This window comes from Rhinatrema bivittatum, chromosome 14 (assembly GCF_901001135.1).
Source record: "Rhinatrema bivittatum chromosome 14, aRhiBiv1.1, whole genome shotgun sequence".
NCBI classification, from domain to species: Eukaryota; Metazoa; Chordata; class Amphibia; order Gymnophiona; family Rhinatrematidae; genus Rhinatrema; species Rhinatrema bivittatum.
Genome location: NC_042628.1, coordinates 52,859,566 through 52,885,473, shown reverse-complemented (window position 1 = coordinate 52,885,473; position 25,908 = coordinate 52,859,566). Strand labels below are relative to the sequence as shown.

Below are 25,908 nucleotides of genomic sequence, written 5' to 3'. Positions count from 1 at the left end.
AGGTAATATAAAATATAACCCGCATGTGTGGGGAAATAGATCTCGATATGTCTCTACTTACAATAATCCCTGCTTAGCGACTGTACATCCCTCTGCACACCGACAGTCGCTTTGTGACGGCACAGTGCTGTGTACATTGATGGCATGTTATAAATAATTCTACCTTCTCATAAAAGATACGAGTATTACAGACCGTCCCCCACTCCCTGACAAGCAGAATATGAACAGAGTAGCCAGGAAGCTCCCACTGCTACCACTCCTAATACAAGGAGCAATTTCTCATGGGTCAGGGACCGACAAGGCAGTGAGAGGAGGAAACCCAGATGTGTACATCTGTACCTCATCCCGATTGCCAGAAAGAGCAAGAGAGAGGAAGAAAGGCAGAGAGACAAGGAGGGAGAGCACAGTAGAAGGGCTGAAGAGGGTCCAACAGAGAGCCAGCGTGAGGTAGCCATTCACTGCCAAAACAAGCAAATTAGAGCATGGAGAGAGGTCAGGCAGCAGGGTCACCCCTACACATTCCTCATCTCAGGGACTACCAGGTTGGGGGAGACAGAGGAAGAGAATGAAGGAGAGAGGGTGTGAGGGAGAGAGAATGCAGAGTCAGACACACAGGAGCCACAGATGGAGGTACATTGCACCTTTATATGGGAGGCAGGTTCATCTCTCAAGTCCGATGTCCGCTTCTTGGGTTGGCAGGGGCCTGGTGTCTGCAGCCCCTCGGCTAAGAAGCCAGACTCAGGGGCACGCATACCTGGTTTCAGAAGGAAGCTACAACTGCATTGATTAGGCCAGGCAGTGGGAAGGGAAGTAGGGGGGAGAGGGTTATAAATTAGGAAAACCCTAGATGATTGCACATGAAGAGGCTAGTTCCAATTTAACTGGAAGCCCAGAGGAGGAAACTGCCAAGACAAAAACAATAGCTACAGAGTCGCAGACTTCTCTTCCAGTCTGACGGACATCAGGCCTATAGAAGTCTGATCCTATTAAGTGCAACAATACGCCCTTGACTTCTCTTCTCTTCCTCACACCCAACAATAGTCAGGGTCAGGCCTGATACTGAGAGCTCTCCCATTATATATATATTCCAGATACCCTGTTATAGAGAGGCCAGTGAATTTCTTCCGATTATAAAGATGACAGTCTCCTCCATTTCAGAGGGGTTTCCCGATAAAGACCCAACTGTAGACCCTCGGTACTAGAGGAAACTTTCTGCAGCTAACAGGGCTCTTCACTGCAGGATTTCACTGTATCTTATAAGCTAAGAGGAAGAAGTTCCATCTCTCTCGCAAACGTGGACACAGCCCCGTGAACATACATGCAAGCCCGCCATCACAGAAGTGCACACCACCACCTCCCTCCGCACAGAAACACCCACACATAATTATGCATGCGTGCACACTCCAGAGCAAACGGCAGCCTGGGAAGTGTAATACTGTGTGGAGAATCGATCCTTGTGTCTAAACCAGGTTTGCTTCCTGGAAGCTGAGTTTCATTATTGTAAGAAGTCTGATGGGAATAAAATGTTATAACACGAGGCGGGGAGAACAGGGGTAGCAGCAGGTCTGCAGATGCCAAAGACAAATTGATTTGGGCTTGTAACGAGTGGCACCCTCTTTATTCCAGCCTCGCCCCACACCTCTGTGGCATTGCTGGAAGATCTGAGGAAGTAAAAGTTGTTTCTCAGAGGACAGAAACTGAGGTGGCAGGGGGAGGAAGAAAGAGAAACAAGATAAAGAGAGAAGAAGAGCAATGGAAACAGAGAAAGAGAAGGCATAATACACCAACCTGTATTGTTTGGGATTACCAAATTCTGTCTCCACTAAAATTTAATACACATTTTTACATACACAAATAAAACTTCCTCATATAAAGCAAGTTATTGATCACCAAGCTAAGGAAGAACATAATCTTCTCAATAACAGACATCAGAATAGTCGCTAGCTAATAGCAGGAGAGAAGCCATCACAATAGATGATGACATCAGAATAGTCGCTAGCTAATAGCAGGAGAGAAGCTGTCACAATAGATGACAACATCACAGTGATGCTATATGCAAAACAGCTTTCACAATGAGAAACGGCATCACAAAGCCACTACCCTTTCCTGATAATAGCTGTACGCAACAGCAGCCAGAGTTACATTACACTGCAAGCGTAGGACTTAACTTGATATTTTCCCATACAAGAAAGTTTATAACCAATGTAAACCAGGAGTAGGGGAAATCAGATTACATTAGATTTTCGTTTGACCAAACGTATCACTTGTTTTCACAAGACAGCTAAGGCTTCCCCATAAATGTGCTTGGGAAGGAGCCGTGCATGAAGGGCGGTTTGTAAAAAACCTTCTATGTTCTCCTAAAAGGCATAGCATCCTATACATGCACAACACAAATATGCAAGTATCAGAAACCCACAGTATACACTTCAACATGTACACATAAAAATTCAAAAAAACTGTCACCAAACTATAATACAAATACAAAAAAAAAATAGACATTCAACAATACAGAGAATTTCTCACATTCAAAAAAAATGAGTATAATTAATATCCACCTCGAAATGATGTTCACATCTCTAAATAATCAGAATAACCTTGAAATAAACACAACAAAGTAGACAGAACAAGCAGGACAAACAACATAATACAATATAGACACACACTCACACTCCAGATGGGTATAATAAAGAAACAATGGCCACTTACAGTGCCATTCCATTTTTGAAGGGATGCCTTTGTTCACTTTTAAATGATCTTGGAAATAAACGTATTGGTTGGTTTCTTCCTACTTGTTTCCAGTAATGAACATTGCTGATAACGAGTGTAGGCTCACCATAGTTGTGGACATTTTGTGGTGTGTCCGTATTCAATTAATCAAATTCCTTGTGTTTTATTCTACACAATACTCATCTCGTTATTTATATAATACAGTGCCCTTGTCGTCTGCTATATGTAGGCAAAACACTCCATCCAGTGAAGACGTGCCTTCATGAGAACAGGAGCTACATTCAGAGGGGTCATGTTGATGTGCCTGTGAGACAGCACTGCATAGAATAGGGCCACAAAACTAATGGGCTTTGGTTTTTTGGGATATAATACATCGCCACTGAACTTAGAAGAAGCCGATTAATATTATCTCCATGAACAGAGCAGTGGATTTCTTCGTTGACTTTGACCATTCGGTTTGAATGAGAAGGTGGACCGGTTTGCACCCGGGTGAGGTTGTTCTTTAGGGCTGGCATGACGACTGCAGTATTCCATTGTAGCAGAGGTGATCAGCAGTTTAGCTGGTGTTGGTTTAGAAGGGGTTTTAGGATTGGAATTTGGGATCAGGGGATCGTTTGCTGCACATCTGGGAGCCCTTGTGGAGAGGTGATTTGTTTTCCCTGGGATTAGGTTCAACGTATATAAGAACATAAGAAATTGCCATGCTGGGTCAGACCAAGGGTCCATCAAGCCCAGCATCCTGTTTCCAACAGAGGCCAAACCAGGCCACAAGAACCTGGCAATTACCCAAACACTAAGAAGATGGATTGGCCACTGTTGGAAACAGGATGCTGGGCTTGATGGACCCTTGGTCTGACCCAGAATGGCATTTTCTTATGTTCTTAAGATCCCATGCTACTGATGCAATTAATAGCAGTGGCTATTCCCTAAGTAAACTTGAATAATAGTTATTAATGGACTTCTCCTCCAAAAACTTATCCAAACCTTTTTTGAACCCAGCTACACTAACTGCACTAATCACATCCTCTGGCAACAAATTCGAGAGCTTTATTGTGCATTGAGTGAAAAAGAATTTTCTCCGATTAGTCTTAAATGTGGTACTTGCTAACTTCATGGAATGACCCCTAGTCCTTCTATTATTTGAAAGTGTAAATAACTGATTCACATCTACTCGTTCAAGACCTCTCATGATTTTAAAGACCTCTATCATATCCCCCCTCAGCCGTCTCTTCTCCAAGCTGAACAGCCCTAACCTCTTCAGCCTTTCCTCATAGGGGAGCTGTTCCATCCCCTTTATCATTCTGGTCGCCGCATCTCTTTTTTGAGATGCTGCGACCAGAATTGTACACAGTATTCAAGGTGCGGTCTCACCATGGAGCGATATAGAGGCATTATGACATTTTCCGTTTTATTAACCATTCCCTTCCTAATAATTCCTAACTTTCTGTTTGCTTTTTTTGACTGCTGCAGCACACTGAGCCGACGATTTTAAAGTATTATCCACTATGATGCCTAAATCTTTTTCCTGGGTGGTAGCTCCTAATATGGAACCTAACATCATGTAACTACAGCAAGGGTTATTTTTCCCTATATGCAACACCTTGCACTTGTCCACATTAAATTTCATCTGCCATTTGGATGCCCAATCTTCCAGTCTTGCAAGGTCCTCCTGTAATGTATCACAATCCGCTTGTGATTTAACTACTCTAAATAATTTTGTATCATCCGCATGCTTTTTGTATTTTATTTGGTGTTCTCTTGTAGTTGGACTTTTTGATGGGGAACAGTCAGCATGGAGTAGGCCCTGAGGAAACCTGTGTAGGACGAAACATGTCAGGCTTACAACTGTTGAGTTTTCATCTGTTCCCGCATCATTTGCAAGCAGTGATGCAAGCTCATATGAGTAATCAGCCACATTGAAGATCTGGACTTGGATTGCTGTTTCTAATGTGCTCATTAACATCTAAATTTGAAGGATTTACACAACCTCAAGTCCGCTATCTATGCCTTTGTTGAACTTTTGGGATTTTAATATTCACTTTGTAAAGGTGGCAATACAGACTTTAACAACTTGTTTCTTAAACTCATATAAAACAATAACAAAGTGTCTGATATGCAAGACTAAGAATTACTACAAACTGGCATAGACAGTTTGAGAGGACAAGACTAACTATACAGCTGCTTATTATTTAATGATTGCATTTTTGGGGCGAAACAGCTGTTTTGTTTCATTCTTGATAACTCTCTTGTATTTATTATTTAAAATAATGGATTTTGGAATTATATTTTAGTTTTAGGTGTGGGGTGTTTCTTAGTTGTGATGTGGTATGTGAGTTGAGATTGTCTATATTGTATTGTGTTGTTTATCCCTCTTTTTCTGTCCAACTACTTTGTTGTGTTTATTTAGAAATTAATTTGAATATTTAGAAGCTGTATACATCATTTAAAGGTGTGATTTTAATTATACTCACTTTTTGAATATATTCAAAATTCCCTTTATTGATGATAGAAATACACCTGTGCATGAGCACATATACACAGACAGGTAGGAACACATGCACACAGAAGACTAGATAGAGCCTTATGGTATCTGTTTCCCTGTCCAGGAAATCCTCCAGAGATCCAGATGATCAAGGAGTTCCCAAGATCCCAGGAGGACAAGCCCAAGAGGAGGAATGTAAATATCAAGTAATACAGTCAAAATCCAGCTGGTCCCTCAGCCTATCCTCTAGAAACAGTGTCTTCCACTCCCAGTTCTGACAAGGCAGCTTCCCAGCTCAAATGACATGAGGCATCCACGTGAGCAGTGATGAATTCAGAGCAGGCAAATAGGGCAGTCACCCAGGGTGCAGACCTAGAGAATTAAGGGTAATGGGAGTGAAGGCAGGCCATAGCTGGGGTACCACCTAGGGGCCAAGGCACCCTTAATCCAGCCCTGCGTGCAAGCTCACACAGCCAGGGAACCTGCAAACCAGCACCACTCCCAACCGTCTGCCTGGAGACGGCTCAGAAAAGCACCACAGGTCAGCAGCTTGCAAATGGATGTCATCGCTTAGCCCAAGTTTAAAAATGGCCAAACTTGTCAGCAGGACAACACCTGCTAATCCCCTTTATCTTCTAGGTAATGGATGCCAGGAGGGGGATAATTTTTCCCAAATTATCAGATTAATTTAAGAGGCAGAATAATTCAAATTGTTTCACTGCTTTTCCTTTATTCTAGCAACTTTGTGACAGAAAATCAACTTTAGTAGCATATAAAAACCGACTGAAATTAAATTATTTTTGTAGTAATAACTGCTGGGTGATTTATAAGGTGCATCCACTCTGGTTGACACTTAAAATCACCTATATCTTTACGCTTTCTTGAGAAAACCATATTTTGGAAATACCAAGAAAATGCATTACAGCCCCTGGAGAACATTACCCCAAGTGCTTTCATACTGAAGTAATTAACTGCAAACATTTTTGGATTAATAGCCTCAGTGTATTTAGATTTCAATAAATAAATGTATGAGGTTCAGAAAGCAGAGGTATCCAAGGTGGAACATGGGGCTTGTAGAGAGAAATACAGCATAAGGATAAGAGCCCAGTGCCTGGGAAACAGACACAATTCAGTGGCCCGGCAAACACAAACAGCAAGTCAGGTACTATGGAAATACCTACAGACTGTGCTCAAGAATACACAGAAATATATATTCCCAGCGAGGTGCACATACTCAATGTATCAACACACACACACACCCCTCCTCATATCCATCACATCCACACATACATGCACTTCAGAGCTACCAAGGAGCCAGGTCCTGAAGGAAGACGTCACTGATCCTCGTTTCTGAACTCACATCCCAGTGCACTGTAGTAACTGTAGCCTCTGCTTCTTTCATTTGAAAATAAAGCCGTGACTGGCCCAGTGGCTTAGCAGTACTGTGCAGTGTCTTGCGGAGGACCCGGGTTTGGGTCCGAAACTGACTTAGGTTCCTTGGGCTGCTGGAACCGGGGATGCTGCTGCGGAGGGAAGGAAGGAGGGAGTCTCTGAGATTGCTGAATGACAATACATACCCTGGCTGCATTTAGGCTGCAGGTTCCAGAAGCAGCCACAATCTGCAGGCCCTAGTCAAGGGCCAGCACAGCAGAGGCTGAGCTAGGTAAAAAGTGGGAACCCCCCCCCCCCCCCCCAGGTAGATGCAAATGAAGGCTTGTGGAATTGCAGCCCGACACAGGCTGATTCCAATTGAAATCTAGGAGGACTCTGTTAGGCCAAAAAAATATATAAAATGAGCATGTATGTATGTGTGTGGGGGGGGGGGGGTGTACAAAGCCAGGTCTGGCCTAGACTGCCTGTCTCCTTGTAGAAATAAGGTCACTTATTGGTTTAGACATACACCCAAACAATGCAGATTTTGTCCTTGTGCCGTTGACCTCGGTCCTAAAAAGCAAGGGTCTCACTTTTACCTGAGATAGGATATATCCAGGACATGATCCAGTAAGCTTTTTTTCGCCACAGACACGGATTTGGTAAAACAAAGACCTTTGTAGATTACCCCCTAATGAAATGTGAACAGTAACTGCTGTCCATGTGAGAATGAGAGTAATACAAATTATAAATGCACAGAGTGGCTCTCATTCAATTAAATGCATCTTGCTAGTGTTCAGGATCTGGATTCCAAGCAGGGAAGTATTTTTATACAAGTTACTTTGAAATATCTTTAGGTGGCATCACAATGCATATAGCGAAAATCTGCCAAGCACCTTCAGAACATTAAGAAGTGTCACGCTGGGTCAGACCAAAAGGTCCATCGAGCCCAGCATTCTGTCTCTGGCATTGGCCAGTCCGGGTCACCAAGAGATACCTGGCAGATCCCGGATCCACTCCCTTGTCGCTCATGGCAGAGAGGGATAAGTGGTGACGTTCCCTGCATCCACATCTCTCGAGCCGAACATAAACCAACCTCAGCAAAATGCTAAGGATATTTACCAAAAGAAAATATGGTAACAGAGCTGTAAAGAGAGGAAAGATGCACAAAACAAGTACACTACAGAAGGTAGAAGAGGTTAAAAAAAATTAACTTAAAATTAAATAAACCAATAACTGAATGATACAAAACATCATCCAACAGGGCAAATGGACTGTATGCTTGGGTTGCGGTAATGTTGTAAATCAGATTCATCTCCGGCCCTCCCACAGCCAGAGCAGGAAAATCACTTCGGAGTGCAAGGGCCCATATATTTTATATATCCCCATGTGCTGAATTATTCATGAGCTCCCCACTGCATAATTCATGAGCACAAATAAAATATGTTCATCTCTTCCACCTTTTTGTTTGATTTTTTTTTTAATTAAATCAACTAAAGGAGAAAAGTGGGCATGAGAAAGAACGTCATTCTTAAAAGAGGGAATGGGAAGAGCAGGCGGCAGAAGAGAGGTGCATATGGGGTAGTGGGGAAAATATGACTGCACCCATAGACAGTGAAGTGGAGATAGTGGGGCAAAAGAGATGCCTCTTAAAATGGGCAACTAAGGAGAAGGGGTGGTGAAAAAAGAAATACACAAGAGGGGAGTGGGTGTGTGGGGGGTGGAGGCGGATACAGCCTAACACAGGACAGCAGGGAGAACTGCACCCTAAAATGGAAGAGTTTGGGGCCAGGAGGGGGGTAAAAATAGAAGCAGAGACGCACCCTAAGAGGTGGGAAGTGGGGAACAAGTACTCCAAGAAAGCTGCGATCAATCACTCCACGTCCCCTCTCCCCCACAGATTCCCTCGCACGGGCCTGGGGGGGAAGGGTTAACCCCCCCCCCCCCCCCCAAAAAAGGAATAAAATTCCTGACCCTCCCCCCCCCCCCCTCAACCTGTCGCCCTCTCTCATCTACTGCCGGCTTAATGCCGATCGTAGCCTATTGTTTCCCCCCTCAGGACCTCTAATCCCCGCCGCTCCGCCGCCGCCTTCCCCCCCATCGATCGAGCGCCGGAGCTGGCTCGGGCTCCGGCTGTGACAGCCGCGAATCGATACGAGGCTGCATAAAAAGAAGCGGCGCGGGCCGGGCGCTGCTCACTCGCTCGCTGCCGCCGCCTGGCACTGCACACACACCCCGCCCCGCTTACCGTGCGCCGCGGCCTTCAGGCACCAGCCCGGCTCCGAGCCCGAGCGCCGGAACACGAAGGGCAGAGGCAGCGGGATGAACATCGTGGCGACGTCTGGCAGCCTCGCATAACCCGGCGGCGCCCGCGAGGAGGAGCAGCAGCAGCCCGGCAGCGCTGGCAGCACGTGGAGAGAGACATATAAAGGGCGCCGGATCAGAGGCTGCAGCCGGGCTACATGGGCAAGCGGCGCGCACCCACGCCCGGGAAAGGCTGCACTAGGCTGCACCGCCACCAGAAAGGTGCAAGGCTCTCCCGCTCATGGCTCAGCCGCTACGGGCTCAGGGAAGGAGAAAAAAAAAAAAACCACCTTGAGCAGGCATCTCTCCTCTACGAGTGAGTGTGTCTGTCAGTGTCTGTGTATGTAATGTACATAGAGCGCGATGGCTCTCTATAGGGGTAGGAACACCAGCACAGTCAGCGCCGCTTGCTTGTGTGAGCGCCGCTATTTCCTAGCAGAATATTAATGCCTCGCCGCTTTCTCCCAAGCCACTTCTTAACAATGCACGGCCCCCCCCTTCGCCCCCTCTGATCTCCACTTTATTGTCTCCCCTCTTATCTATCCCTCCTTCTCCCTCTCCCTGCTTCTCCCTTCAGGTCTGACAGATGACATCCAGCCGCGGTGATCCAAGCCCTCCGTCCCTCACAGTCCCCCCTGGTTTCCTTTCAGCTCCCTCACAGCCTCCCCTCCCCCTTACCACCACCTCCCCCCCCCCCCCCCCCCCCCAACCCCCAAACAGACCCTCAATACAAGTCCAGTCCACCCAGACAAAAGCAATCATTTCTTAGGTAGAATAGAGTGTGGGTACAAGAAAAGGAAAAAAAAACAAGGAAAGAAACAAAAAAGATTAACAACTCCTTCTAGTTCTCTAACATCTCTCCCAATAAAAGAAAAATGGGGGGGAAAACCCATCTCGGCGCACCTTCCCCCAAATCACAAACACCGTTTGCCAGGTACAGAAGAGCTGATAGCAGCCACCGTTAAAACAAAATTACATTATAAGACACAGTCACTAAAAGCAGCTTCCTCCCCCCACCCCTCTAAAACTCCGGATCCCCACCCGCCACTATCTGAGGGCAAAGCAAATCTTCACAAAAAGCAGCGGAGAAGCGCCCACTCTGCCTCACTGCTCAGGCAGCCCTCCCCCCCCCCCCCTTTACTTTCCTCTCCACCTGTCTATGGGCCATTCAAGTCCTCCTTCCCCAACACTTTTCTTCCCCTCGGAATCGGATCTCTCTCTAGTCGGAAAAAAAAAGGGGAAAGAGGAGAGGCAAAGCAGCGCTAAGGGGGAGTAAGTGAGGTTTTTTTTAAGTCGCGCCAAACAACTTTCGGTCCTCCCCGCTGCCCTCGGGAAGAGAGAGCTCTTGGGGGGGGGGGGGGGGGGGAGAGAAAAAAAACAACACTAACGTGCGCTCCCCCAGCTCTCCGCGCGAAGTGCAAACGCATGGCCGAGCCGGGCTGCGTCCGCTGGAGCGCCAGCATTTCGGGTCGAATCCCGGCTCGGGGCACCCGCTCATTTATTTTATTCATTTATTTAGATTCATTTATATTCCACCTATTTCCTGCAGCTGTCCTAAACGGATTCCAGAAAACATAAAACATGAGATTAGGACAGCTACACATACAAATAAAACATGGTAAAACAAATCCTGGGTTTTTTTTTCTCAAACATTTGTTTTATTTTTTCTTTTTTGTGTGAACCACTATTCTTTTTTTCACATTATTTTAATTCTATGTGCCTTCTATTCTCCCTTTCTATTTTCCTTTTACAGTTTCTTCTTGTATTGCTTCTTTTTTTTTTGCTCTGTTTGCCTTAAGCATTTTTTCTATATTTTTCCGCCTCTGGTTTTTTTTTTATTAGATGAGCAAAGGGCTATCCTACAAAGCACAGAAAAAAATATAATTGAAATTTAATTTTCTTTTATCTTAGATTAAAAGATCATAATTGCCAACAATTTTAGCTCATTCTTTTTTTTTTCCCCTGGGACTTTAGGAAAAAATTAAAGGGACAGAAAAGCGCTCTGCGACGGTGGGGCTGTTTAATTGGCAGGGCTGTAGCCCGGGTCCCTCACCCCCTACACTCAAACCATTTTAATGAGACACCCAAGGTAAGGGAAGCTGCTGCTCTCAGCAGAACTTGGAACAAGCGGTGCGAAGAGCGCTAGATAGGGACGGACGGGCAGACAGAGGGAGGGGACAGAAGAAAATGAAATTGGTGAGAAGCATACCGAGAGAATAGGTGAAGAGATATGATAGCCTTGGAGAGGTAAGGGTTTAAAAGTGCCAGCTCTGGAGACACTCCAGCTTTCTTGGCATTTTTTTTTATTTTTGGCAAGTTAACAAAATAGCCCCTTTCCGAGAGGCTGCAGCAATAGATTTATATAGATACGTATGCAGGGCTCTCTTTAGTTGATATCTGTTAGAGACAGAAAGAGAAATCCTGCAGCCTTCAGTGGCCTGTGCTAGGGCAGGAGGCAGAAAGCGGCCGGCGCAGCAGGTTGTGTGTTAACCTGCCACTCAGTTTCCCTTCTGTCCCTGTGTGGTGACCAGGAACCTGGGGGTCAGCTCCTCTTTATCCGCCCACTGCGACCCTCAGTAATTGTCCCTTCTGACTGATCTAATCCCCCACCCCCTTCGAAAGTCTTTTTTTTTTTTTTTTGCTCTGGATGCACTGCCCTTTATAAAATTCCTCTCTCTAATTCCACACCCCATTCCCAAGAGGATGGAACAATCCGGTTTCAGAGCTCTCTGTTTAGCTGCATTTACTTAGTTCTAGCTTTCTATGTGCAAAAATGTTAACAAAAAGCTTTTTACCCAAAGGAAAAACAAACATTCACATACACCACATACAAAGTCTGTGGCTGTTCACCTAAAATATAACCTCTATACATGTTTTTTTATTTCGTGCCAATAACTGTATCTATTATTTTAAATTTAAAAAACCCACTAGAATATACCACCACTTTCTAAAAACTGTCATGTTTAATTTTTTAAATTCTGCTATTATTTTTACATGCATGTGTAAATCTGTAGAAGAGGCTAGATGTAGAGACAAATTAGTACAAATTGGATTTATTTTCTGACTAGCCCAAACCCAGAAAAGGAAAGGATAGCAATATAGAGTACACTGGGAGATATATCTGTGACATCTTTCTCTACAGTTCTTTTGCTGGAAATATGAAAAAAAATAGGACAAATAACAGACAGTAGCTAGCCAAGCCGTGACCTTGGTTGGAGACCCCTGAAACAGAGAAAACGCCCAGGCCTATGGGGCTACACCGGTTCCACGGGGAACGCGAGGAAGTGCACGCCTGACATTCAAACACTCAAGGAGCGGTTTACACATGGAAAGCACATTTTATTACAGAAAAAAAAAAAAGCAAATTTGGCCACCCAACTCAACCATCCTCCCCCAAAAAAAAGACACCAATTGCATTATTGCCATCCTCGCACACAGACTAAAAAGAACAATCCTGTTTTCTCTGTCACCATATTTATACTTTTTTTTAAAATTGAGTTGAAAATTAAAGAAAGAAAAATTGTGGAAGCCTAAAAGGAAACCCTTCAAATCCAACAGAAAAAAAAAAGATAAAATGAAGAGATACTTATTTCATAAAATAAAAATTAAAGTAAAAAAATCTTGCAACCACAAAGAAAAATATGATGCAGCAAAATTAGGATTTCCTTTTTTTTTTGTCAATTGTTGCAGGTGGACTCGTTTTCTGTAGTAGGTAAGTGCCTGCATGGCCGTGTTTGTGAGGGGGACCTGCTGGCTTCAGCATCTCAGACTGGAAGAAAATTAACAAATAAATACAGAAATTATTGTAGGAGTAAAAAAAAGTGACACAAATATGATGCCCTTGAATATCGGTTTCTTATTTCTTGTATATCTGCTGCACCTGTAAATATATTGACAGAGGGGCATTTGCAAACATATTTACCTATTTGTTATTTGCAGACAATTACCCCTCTGTATCATTAAATGTATAGGTGTAATAGATATATTTAGGTCTTTATATAAAAAGAAAAGAAATGGTATAAGAAACAAATATTTAATGGAATACTTCTTTGTCACTTTTCTCCTATAATTTCCTTGTGATGTTGAAGGCAGCAGCTACACATACATGGATGTATTTATATAAATATTTTCAGAGGCAGTGTGTATGTATACACATATATAAATAATTGTATCATTATGGATTCAGGTATATACCCATGTACAGATGTTAGGTTTCTCTTGCTAGTTACATGACAACTATCTATTTCTATATCTGCAGATTCTAAAAGGACAGACAGATATTAACAATGCATGGTGTACTGGCTACACCACTAGTAAGCACAGACGCGTGGTGTCCATCTGCACTGCGGAGACATTCCGTCTCCAGGACACCTCACGCTCCTCCGGCACCTCAGGAAAGGAGGGAGCCAGCTTCCTCTGCACAGCTCTGCAAAGCCTTCACCCGCATGTGGTGCATGAGCTGCAGGGGGGCTGGGAACAGGAGGGGTGCACAGAGCATGGAGACCCAGCCACAGCCACCCAGCACCTGACTCCACCCCATGGAACCTACAGGAGCAGGGAAAAGCACTTAACCTCTCATCCCACTCTCTTCTGACACTGGAACAGCAGGAAAGAGATTCTACTGGTGAGGAGGGAAGAGACTGGAAAAGCAGCCATCTACCCATACAGAGGAAATGGGGGGGGGGGGGGGGTGTAAGCAATTTTTTTCCTTGCCCCCGCCTTGCGCGTGCACACAGACATTCCCATATTCACATGCAATACTGCACTGAATCCTAGGTTTCTCTCCTAATCTGCAGCAGAAGCAGGAGCCAGAAGCTGCAAACCCAAGATCCAGCAGGGCCACCATACAATCGTCAGAAACTAAACAAGATGGAGTCATGCTTTTTTTTTTTTTTTTTTTTTAAGTTTCTTGTTACCATTTTCTTTGAAAATCAACTGTGTGCCTCAGCTGAGCAGAACTCGCACCCTCTGCACTCCCCTAGGGATTTCTCTCTGGTGGCTGGAGCCTTCCCTAGGAAGAGCAGTCCAGCAGCTGAAAAAGGCAAACATTAAAAGACTGAAGCAGAACTTCGGGCAGCATGTGTGCGGCTACATCCCCCTGCATGTGCTGGAATTACAGACAGCCTTCATTTAATCCCTGTAATCCTGCCATCCCTCCCGCTAAGCAGGTGCACTCCTGCACAACAACCTAACCCAAAGTGCTCCCCGTTCCCCTGCAGGGCAATTTAATCTTTGACATCCTCACATGTTATATCCTAGGCTTATTTTATACCATGCTCCAGGAATTATATCCCAGGTTACCCTCCATACACACGGTGCTATACCCAGGGAAATATATTCCTCAATTCAGCCATGTACCATACTTTGAAGGAAACAGTATCTTCTATGTTTGGAATGCCTCAAAAGTATTTGTGAAATTTTTTTCTAGAGAGACTTAAATTGGGAGAAAACCCTTTAGTGAATAGGCCCCTTGGTCTGTACATGTCACTATCTCAGTCCATGGCTATGTCAATTGTAACATCACATTATCGTGCTATAGACCATTTTACTTCTGCCTTTTTAATGCTATTAATTATTCCTATGATCCTCACTAAATCCTTCTGGAGTTCTTCCGCAGTATTGGCTATTAACAGCAGGTTTTAAAGGAATTAAAGTCAAGTCCTCTCCAGGGCCCTGCACACACACAGTGAGTGCTCTCCAACTTCCTGCAAGTCTGCGCCAAGGATGGGGAAAGACACAGAAAGAAGGGTAGGGGGTGTACACGTCAAGCTTCCACTCACTCCTACTGCTCCTAAAGCAGAAAGACTCACAGATGGGTCTGCTTTCTGCCATCCGCGAAAGACTGAGTGGAAGTTTCCAAAGTCTGCAAACAGGATGCATAATTTCACTTAATCCATCCTCTCTCCCATGCCTGTGGCTCTTCTTCCATCCATTATTTGGACCAGCTATAAGGACTGGGCAAAATAAGGGCAAACAGCCCACCAGGCAGGGTTCTGGCACAAGTCTGAAACCGGCAAATTTTTGCCCAAGGATTTACAATTCACCAGCATTAGGGGGAAAAATAATCTGTACAAGCCGAGATGTTTGCAAAAAATACATTCTGGAACGTTTTCCTCCTAAGGACCGAATTTAAGAACTGGACAAAAGCCCCAGCCTGCATTTTGTACACGTTTTTTGTTCATATGGATATTTTGGTGATTTCCCCCCCCCCCCTTTTTAAAAGTTTCAACAAATTAAATCATTTAGCAAAAGATTTACCATTTTTAAATTGTGCAAACTTACTTGTAGACACTTTGCAACATTTTTGTCAAAAATGTAGATCTGTCCTTTATCTCTATCAAAGTTCTTTGTCCCTGGCTTTCTCCCTTTTGCCTGTTCTTCTCAGTTTGCTACAGGACACATGTTCATCATTAACCACAACAGACCACACATTTCTGATTTTATAGACAAGTGTCACTGACTATTATGATATACCTCACTTCCATACAATCAAAGGGAGATTCAGACTTCATGTTGGCAAATGGCACCATGGAAGTTTGATTGAGGCATGTTATCTCCTGTGATGTTAAATGGTAAAACTAATTGTACATGCGAATGGGATATAGGACCTAGGCTATTTTCTCTGTGGTCCTGATCCATAGAAGAGAGTAGGGCCAACAGCACATATGGAACTTTCCATGGTCCTGATCCCATGCTACAGTGCCAGACTCCTCAGGAAACTCTCCATGGTCCTGATCCATTCTATATGCGAGCATGAGCATATGGCATGGCATTGTTCCATTTCAGACTCACATAAAAATATCTGCACATATATTGGACATATGATAACAGATACAAGAAGTCACCATGTGTCCAATAAATGCACACATTTTTCTATGAAAATAGGGTTAGGTGGATTTTGCATATATACCAAGGTCACTCTCTTAATAGATCCTAGGAAATGGATTTCCCGTATGGTTGAGATCACTTGACTATGAAAGTCAAAAAGTGCTTTTAAGTGAGCTGCACAATTCAAAAGCTTAAACAGAACTAAACAAGCTATGAAATATATATAGGAAAAAGATGAGGATGGCAGGATGATAGTAACATAATAAATGATGGCAGATAGAGACTACAATGACCCATCTAGTCTGCTCAGCAAGGTATAACTGCCACACCATTCAGGTTACCCCATTCACCTTGTTTAGGGTTGCCAATCAGTGGCAATATATGACTCTGGCTATATTTCTGTGACTTTCATCCTCCATTTCAACGTGAATATTCCTGCATTTACTTAAAAAAAAAAGTGTGCTTCTCTCCTAAACCCTACTCTCTCAGTCTCATTCCTCTACATACTTGCTTCCCCACTATTTACATTTCTTAATGAAACTCATTAAAAGCATGAGCCAGAATGCTTTTACTGATCCATGCATGAGGTGACTGTAGGATGTACTTCCATTTTAGACAGAATTTAAAATAACTGAATTATGAATGTACTGAATTATGAATGTATATGGAAGATGTGCAAATGGACAGTAGCCACAGTTGAAGCCTTGACAACTGGTGCTATAGCTCACAAGATTTATGTAAGATAGTGAGATTTGTAGCACACTCAATTCCGAAATCCTAAGCAATTCTACAGGAGAAAACAAGGTAGTGTGGCTCCTGTGTTACTCCATTTAAAATAGGTAGCAACAAAAGATCAACAATAAAGCTAGTCAAAAATATGTGACGTTAATCCAATAAGAGAGTAATTTTCAAAGTCATTTCCACAGGTAAAACAGTGTTTTACCTACAGAAATAACCTTTTACAAAACTGTCGGCCTGTATGCATTTAATTTTTCCTGAAAAAAACTCTGCACACATTTTAGCAGGACTAATTGTATGCTGGCAGCTTTGATGGGATCATTTTCAAAAGGAAAGTACATGTGCTTTCCCTTTGAAAAATGGTGTCAAGTCTGGCAGGCAAAAAGTATCCACAGACTTTTCACCAATGTGGCCAGTTTCAAAATTACCCCCTAAAAACCTAATCAGCTGCAACTTTGTTTCTATAGGAGAAGAAAGGAACAGGTTTGGCAGGTTCCACCCTCCTGATCCTTATATTAAAGAGACAAAGTCGAAGCACACATGGAGCTCTCCATGGTCCTGATCCAGAGTAAATGTAACCTGAGTAATGACCCAAACAGTTGGCACCAAAATTTCTTCACAAGTGGATTGGTATCAACATGTGTCCAATCCTGCAGCCACCTTTCAGTACCCTGGGAGCACCAAAATAGCAAACAAATGTATACCATGAACCATACCGTCTGTCTAGCCAGAGATGTGGGGCTATAAAACAACACCTTACCTTACACACAGCGTGGGATGGGAAGCAACATTCAAACCGGTGAAATCTGTACCCTGTAAAAGAAATTCTCTGAATTATTTTCACATTTAGTAAACAATTTACATAAAACTAGCAGAGGAGGAAACACATACACAGGCATATGTACACAGTGTACATGAAAACTTACAGGCACTTACAGACTCATGCACATGCTCCCAGTTATCTCCACAGATACAAAGATGCACACATACACACACAATTGAACCATTCGCAGATATGTAAACATATGCACCCATACATACTCGCAAATATATGCATAGGTGGGTGCCTTGGGACATGGCTCCAAAGGCACATTTTTATAGACTTTCTAATACACTGGTACACATATTTGGATTAACACACTGAAATAACACACAAATACTTTCATGGAAATAGACCTAATTCAAACCATGTACATATGCTGATCATAATGCACACATATTTCATGAACTGCCCCCTGTTTTAGGGTGTGGGGATCATCCCACTACCCAAGTCATTCTGCAGGCTGCACTAGTACTCCCCGATCTTCAGCAGCTAAAGATGCTCCAGCTCGTTCCTGGTTATTGATGTCTCCTTTCCAGAGGCCTGCTTAAATCAAGGTTCAGGGGGGCTGCGAGAAACAGGGAAAAGCAAAGTAGGGGGGTCCTCCCAGCGCCTCTAAAAAGGCAGATTAACAGTCTCGCTCTCCAAAGTTTAACGCCCATGTGGTTACTCCAGCTAATCAGTGGATGTCATCTGTGGAGTGAAGTCTTGTTTAAAGAGATTTAGCACGAGAATCAATACGAAATTTAAAAATCAATGCAGTTAGTATGAGAAAATCAATGGTGTTTAATCGCCTTGCCGATTCAGAGTCAAAACAATTAGAAGCGAGAAATGCTCGACATCGTACCTACACGGCATTAGCGTCAATATTTGTGTAAGTGATGGGAGCTGTTTGGGGTGGGGAGGGGGGTGGTTCCCAGACTGCCTTAAAGCCTCTGCCGATTCCACCAGTTGCAAACTTTATCCCACAGTCCAGCTGCAGTGGGGAAGAGAATGGGATAGCAATGCAACACACACACAGAGACATCAAGACACAACACCAGCTTCCTACACAGACCGACACAACGTTGCATAATACAGCAAAACCATCACTTTATACCAGTTGTATTGGACGTAGAAAGAGAGGGCACACGCACACAAGCAGCGGTACAACTACACAACACAGCAGCAACAGAAAACAGAGCCACACGGTAAAGAGCAAAGCACAGCACTCTGATAAGAGCAATAAAATCACAACCCAGCAGCAACCTCCCATCACAACCCAATACTACAATGACACCATAAAACAATGCAATACAGCAGTGCCATAAACACAGAACTGCAGCACAACACAGCAAAATTGCAGCAACACAACAGAAGAGTGCAACAATACCGCCATGCCATCCACAAAGAAAACAATACAAAACAGCACCATAACACACAGCAGTTTGTCCTTCACGCCTAACACACATTTTTACATTTTTCTTCACTTTGGCACTTGCATTTTATAAGTTATGTAGCTAAAAGTTACAAGTAAGGCCACAGGGGCCATACAGGCAATGGTCCCCATCAGCAGGCGCTTCCTCACAGCAGTGGCCCGACAATTGGCATGCAGGAGTAGCCTAGCTGTTAGAGCAGAGAACCAAGAAAGGCAGGGTCCAAATCCTGCTTCTCACACTGGCACTCCCTGGGATCTTAGACAAGTCATTTCACCCTTTACTGCCTCAGATACAAATTTAGGGCCCTATTTACTGAAGATTTTCTCCCATTCTGTGCATATGGGAAAAATGCTTAAAAAACAGGGCCTTAGATTGTAAGCCCTCCTGGGCAGGGAATGTAATTTGCCTTGAGCTTGGGTTTAGCAAAGCAAGAACTTACATCTAAAATCCAACTGGCACTGCAACTCAGCATAGAGACCCAAGTGAACAAATAAGGTGAGCGCTGTGGGGTAACCCAGGTTGGTTCATCATTATGGGGAGGGCTAGTTCCATGCTCATAATGCTGGCAGCAACAGCAGGTTCAACCAGGCTTCGTTTACCTGAATGCTAATGGAAAGAAGATATTACTGCTAATGACATAATTCTTCCTCCCCACACACACACATACACACACACACACACTCCCCCTTCCCAGGGGGCTCCCACAGTCCTGGCAGGAAAGTGAAGAACTGCTGCAGGGATCGGGCGGATCAATGTGTCAGCACGCAGGTCAGCGGGAGATGTTAGATCCACAATGTGCTGGAGGCACAGAGAAATCAATGCCCAGGGAGTGTACGCTTCCCCGACTGGGACAGGAGGAAGGGGGAGAAAAATTAACTAGGAATTTATCTGACAAGGACCTAATCAAATGGTCAATAACCCTGACCTTAGATGCTTAACCTATCGATAAGTTGGAAAGCCTACAAGGAGGAAACCCAGAGACAACGGGAGGCAGCAAAGCAGAATGGGAACAAAGTTTGCTTGTTCATTGAGAAGGAAAAAAGTAAGCTTTTCAGCAAAGTATTCTTCCATCCTGACCTGTCCAGGTCGAGGGAACCTTCCAGTCCAACCTGTCAATCACAGGGGAAGAAATCTCAGTCACATGCATGTGCATATGTAATATCATGCATGTGTGTATTAGTATCAAAGACGAGGCACTTGTGGCCACCTTTATGTTACAATTTCCCTGTAAATGTTTGGCAAGGATGGATAATGCTGGAAGGATTTAGGTTTAATAGAGATATGCCTGAGACAGCTCACACCAATGATTGCTAGTTCCTAATTTCTCATCAGGAGAACTGTATGAGATTTATGTATAAGTTGCCCTCTTTTTTTTTTTTTTTTACTTTCCTTTGTTTCTTCCCATTTTGTGGTCTGTGATGGATATTTCTTACATGGGAGTTTTGTCATTTTTATTTCTTATTAGTTCCAGTGAAACATTGATATCAAGGTATCTTGATGCGATCTGTTACAATATCAATCCAGAAATTAAGACATAATATCAAAGACGAGAGTCCTACACTTCAGGAAAACTAACCTAGTCAAAATGGGGGAGTATCTCAAGGCTGGATGGGAAAAATGTAGAGGGAGAAGAAGAGCAGTGGGCAAAACTAGAATGAGATATCGTAAGGGAAACATACCTTTCTTTACTTTCCTAACAAAAAGGTAAGAGGAAAGGCCAGAGTGGTTTCCCAAAGAAGCAGCCGAAAAGGTAAGTGGGAAAAAGTTAACATTTATAAATTACAAGAGATCGCAAAAAGAGGAAGACAGGCGACAATATCTGGGAGAAGCTAAGAAAAGCTGAAAAAAAAAAAAAAAAAAAGATGCAAATGGATGAAAAAATAGCCAATACAGTAAAACAAGGGGGCATGCCTTTTTTTTAATGTGTTAGTGATAGAAAGACGTGCAAATATATCATTGGGAGACTCAGAGGTGGGGGGAGGAATATGTAGAGGTTGAGCAAGGAAGAGAGGCTTAATTTTTCATGGTTAGTATTCACAATGGCCAGGAATAGGATCACAGAAAATGGACATAAATAGAACTGGAAGCAAGGTAAACCTGAAACAATTTTCAAAAGACTGTGTTTGTGAGGAGTTAGCAAAAAAAGTAGACTAAGCGATGGGGGCCAGATGTGATACATACAAGGGAGCTTACGGAAGTTCTGGCAACTCCGCTGGCTGACCTTTTCAATGCTCCTTTAATAATTCCAGAGGACCGGAGACAGATGGATGTAGTTCCTATTCACAAAAGTGGAAGTAAGGAGAAAGCTGGGAACTGCAGACCAGTTGTAAGTAAATTAGTTGAATATTTGCTAAAACAGAGGATAGTGCAGTTTCTGGAATCCAATAGATTACTAGATCCAAGGCAGCATGGTTTTACCAAAATCTGATCAATGTCTTTGATTGGTTGACCAGAAAATTAGAATGAGGACAGCACTAGATGTAGTGTATTTAGATTTCAGTAAGGCTGAAACAGTTAAGCATAGGCAACATAAAAATAAGCTGAGCATCCTTGGGATGGGCCCTAAAATGACTATATTAGAAACCAACAGAGTGGGAGCCAACAAAGGCTAGTGGTAAAAGGAGTTCATGCTGAGGAGAGGGGCGTTATTAGGGGTGTGCCGCAGAGATCGATTCTTGGACTGGTACTTGTCGATATTGCACAAGGGCTATCAGGAAAGATTTGACTTTATGTGGATGATACTAAAATATTCAACAGATTAGACAGCCAGGAAGATATAGAAAACATGAGGCGAGATCTAGCAAAGCTTGAGGAATGGGTTAGAGTCTGGCAGCTAAGATTTAATGCTAACAAATGCAGAGTCGAGCATTTGGGCTACAAAAATCCAAGGAAGCGGTAGCATCTACAGGGTGACATTTTTCAATGCACAAAACAGGAGCAAAACCTGGGGGTGATTGTCTCTGAGAATCACAAGATGCCAAACAGGTGGATAAAGCGACAGCAAAAGACAGAAAGATGCTTGGGTGCATAAGAAGAGGAATGATCAACAGAAAAAAGGAGGTGATATTGCCCCTCTATCGGTCCCTGGTGAAACCTCATTTGGAATACTGTGTACAATTCTGGAGACCGCACCTGAAAAAGAATATAAGCAGGATGGTGTTGGTCCAAATGATGGCTACTAAAATTGTCTGTGGTCTTCATTATAAAGCATATGAGGGCAGACAAAGATTTAAACATGTATACCTAGAGAAAAGGCAGGATAGGAGAGATATAAAAACATAAGAAGTTGCTATACTGGGTCAGACTAAGGGTCCATCAAGCCAAACATCCTGTTTCCAACAGTGGCCAATCCAGGCTATAAGTACTTGGTAAATACCCAAACATATGAGAGAGATATTTAAATACCACTAAGGTATTAATATACAGGAGGCGAGGCTCTTTATCAAGAGGTCATGGGATGATTATGAAAGAGAACAGATTCAAGAGTAATCTAAGGAAATATTTCTTTACAGAGAGGGTGGTGGATGCATGGAACAGCCTTTCAGAGGAAGTGGTGGAGACAAGGACAGTATCTGAACTCAAGAAAGCATGGGACAAACACGGGGGATCTCAGAGGGAGCTGCAGAGCTGAGTAGTTGGTCTAGATGGGCAAACTAGAGATAGCCCATAGGGTCTTTTTCTGCCATCACATTTCTCTATTTCTGTGAACTTGATACATGTACACAGCCTTTCAGGAAAGATCTTTATAATTACCTTGGAAGTTCTGGCAGCCACAAAGTATTCCAGGTTAGTAAAACAAAACAAAAATAACATTATTGATGAGAGCAGATACCAAGATTTGCTCATCTTCCTGGGGTCAGGAAGGAAAGAGTTCCTGGGGAACAGAAGAGGGACTTTGCCTAACAGTGGTTCATCTCAAACAGGTAATTACCAAAAGGTGAGCTAGTGGAACAAGTGCTGAACTCAAGGAGAGGGATCTTCTTCCATCCAGATACATCCCCCTTCCAGTTTCATACAGGTGGCACACAAAGGCATGCAGATCTAACTCTGTGTATGCTAAAGCAGGACCGCACACTAGCATGCCAACATGGCTTTACAGATTTTCACCCATATATATATATATATATATATATAAAACCCTACAAATTCTCCCATGTGTGCACATGCTAGCGTGAGGACAGCCCGACATTATCATGCGTGCTCGTTGCTAGGCAGACATGGCCCTACGTAATCTCAAGCGCCTGCACATATATCAAAGAAAGGAAAAGTTGGTGAGAGCCTGCTATGCTCTGTGTTTAAAGGCTCGAAGTAAAGCTTCATTCTTGCTAAGGCCCAGTGACTTCTACAGCCTGGGAATGACAGACAGCTTTATTTCTGCATCCATGGGGAAAGATTCAGCTCCTGACAGCTCCCAGCACCTCTCCCTGGGCGGCAGATGATGTCTTCCGGACTCCCTCTCATGGCCACTGCTTTGAACTACACACTCACACTTGTCCTTCCAGACAAAGAGGAAGCCCTGTGCCGAAAACGTGAAAGCTGACCACCCATTTCATCTTCTATCACCAGCCTCTCTCACACTTTCTGGCCATCACTCCTACTTAAGGCTTTCAGTTCCCTGTTCCCTTGCAGTCCCCCCAGTCATGGGACAGAAAGTAACCCAGAAGAGTTAGCTTGAACAGAAAATGCAGAACAAACAGGGAGAAGCCCCATAAAGAAAAAGGAGAGGAATGGGAGAGAAAAAATAAGGGGGGGGGAGCAAGCTGTAGGACAAAGTTGGTGCTGGTTTCAGTGTTTGATGATGCTCCTCATTCTGTAGATAAGGAAAAGTCAATATTAGTAGCTCTTTTGGATCCATCTAGTGCATTTGACTTATTAGACCATGCTATTTTATTAGAAGGATGCAAAAGATCTGTGGGCTTGACTGATGATGTTATCAGCTGGATTTTCTCTTTTCTTTTGAGAAGGTCCTAAACTGTCCGAATTATTAGTAGAACTTCAGCTGTGATGCGCCACAAGGATCCTCCCTCTCAACCCGGCTGTTTGATATCTTTATATGCCCTTTAGGGAGGATTTTCCATTTCTTTGGTTTTAAGGGACACCTTTACACTGACGATATCTAATTGATCATTCCATTGGGCAAAGATCCAGGCACTGATATAAACCAATTACATAAATATCTAGAGGAGATTGTGCATTGGCTATAGGATAGCAGATTGGTATTAAAGAAGTCAGACTGAGCTCCTGAGAGTGCTAAAGGTGAATATACCAGCTTTAAAACACAGCCCCTATGATAAAAGGGAGGTTTATGTTGAACCACTAGCAGGAGTAAGGAATTTAGGGATTATGCTGGATTCAAGGCTGAGTCTGAAGACCCATATTTCCACGGTAGTGTGTGATGCATATGCAAAGCTGTGATTCTTCTCGGATCCATGAGCACTTACGACGATGATACACCTTTTGGTGATGTCACCAACTGATTACTACAATGCTTTCTATCTGTGCTTACCAACAAATCCCACATATAAACTGCAGATATTAGAATGTTGTAGCAGGGCTACTCTGCCACTGTGCACTTTGCATTAGCTTTCCATTGTTGCTAGGGCCAGCTGTAAGATCTTCATCCTGCCTCTTTGCACTGTTCGGGGTAAAGTTCTGCCTCATTTGATAACCAGGTTAGAGTGGTGCAGGCCTGAGTGAGAGTTCAGATCCAGCCAAGGAAGTCTATTAGTACCCCTACAGTGCATGAGATGCGACTGTCTCGCTCCTGAGCCAGGGCATGTTCTACTGCAGTGCTTAAGCTCTGGAAGAGGATGCCCCTGGATGTTAGGTAGGAGGTAAACTGGCTCACCTCCCAGAAGGAGCTGAAAACCTGAACCTTCTCAGTAAAATGATAATGGATAGGGTTTGGGGTAGGCAAAGCTACATTCCTGGCATATGCTGCTGTGGTTAGACTAGGGCAGAATGAGGCTGGCTACTGTTTAGGTGATATTAGGTTAGAGACAGGTTTGGCCTGGTAGCTCCTAATTCTGTTTATATGGAGGTCTGTGGCTGTATGAGTGGATGGTAGCTTAAGATCCATTAGTTAAGGTAATTTCTTTTGGCATCTGGCACCTGGATGGTTTGCTCTCTTTTTCAGTTATACTGGTTGGGTCTGTTTTTATTTCATTTGCTTGGATGTACTTGGATGTCGTTTCTGCACACCACTTTGGGTGGTCTTTTTGATTGTGAAGATGGTATATAAAATTTTATTAAATGAGAGAAGGGTGAGTGCAGAAAAACAGGGAAAGTGAAATAAAAAAAAAATCGGAGGTAGGGGATAGAAAGACAAAAAAAAGAAAGATGGAGAAGCCCCATGGCATTCAGCTTCCTCCAGGCAGTCTATAGTTGGGGTGGGGGGAGGGAAGGTTTATGGAAGGGAGGAGGGAGGATGAGGAGAGGGAATCACAGGAAAGTAATAATACAAAATGACAGAAATAAAATTACTAATTTATAGAGTGAAACAGAGAACCGTTCTGCTGACGGATTAAGAAAACCAAAAAGGTCTGCACACTTCTGTGGTCCACAGAGGCTCCAGCAAATACTGATGAGTGAGACTGCTAGGGTGTTCTCCTCTCTGCCCTGCATGGGGGACTTTATTTAGCAGCAGGGACACTAGATATACCTTCTTCCTATGCAAACCTTTTGCCCCTGCAACCCAAAGACCAAGGTCTAAAAAGGACTCAATCTGGAATTTTAAGTTCCAGAATCATCCAATCCAAATTAATCTGTCCAAGGTAAGGGCATTAGGCATCCTAGGCCAACCTTCAATCTCATGCCCTCCCCCTTATTTGCCTATCGGTTGCAGCTCTGGCAGAGCATCCCTCCCTTCTCTCACCCTCTGCCGAATCTTGCATTCCCTCCTTACCCCCTTTTCACCCAGTGCACACCATCTCTTCTCCCTATCTCCCTTGTCCAGCATGTCTGCTCTCTTCTGCTCTACCTAACATCCTCCTCTTTCTCCCTTTCAGTCCATGCTTAGTATATTAGCATCACCCCAATCTCTTTGCCGTGACCACCATCCTCTCTCCACCCCCTATCTAATCAGAATCCTCTCTCCCCTTCCACCTAGCACTCTCTCTCCGAACTCCCTCACTCACCTAGCTTCCTCTGTATCCACACACCCCCTCCTCTACTCACATCATTCCCTTCTCTCTTGTGGTGCCATGCCTTAAAGTGGGTAG

General features: G+C 43.7%; 1 protein-coding gene across 2 annotated transcripts in view; it reads right to left on the bottom strand.

Annotated features, from left to right (window-relative positions):
* Nucleotides 1-25,908, bottom strand: part of POU2F2 (POU class 2 homeobox 2) — a 266,759-nt gene that overhangs the window by 223,012 nt on the left and 17,839 nt on the right. For both annotated transcript variants that reach the window (XM_029577335.1, XM_029577334.1), the window contains exon 2: nt 17,211-17,263. The gene's annotated coding sequence lies outside the window, so the exon portion shown is untranslated. The remainder of the gene's footprint in view (nt 1-17,210; nt 17,264-25,908) is intronic.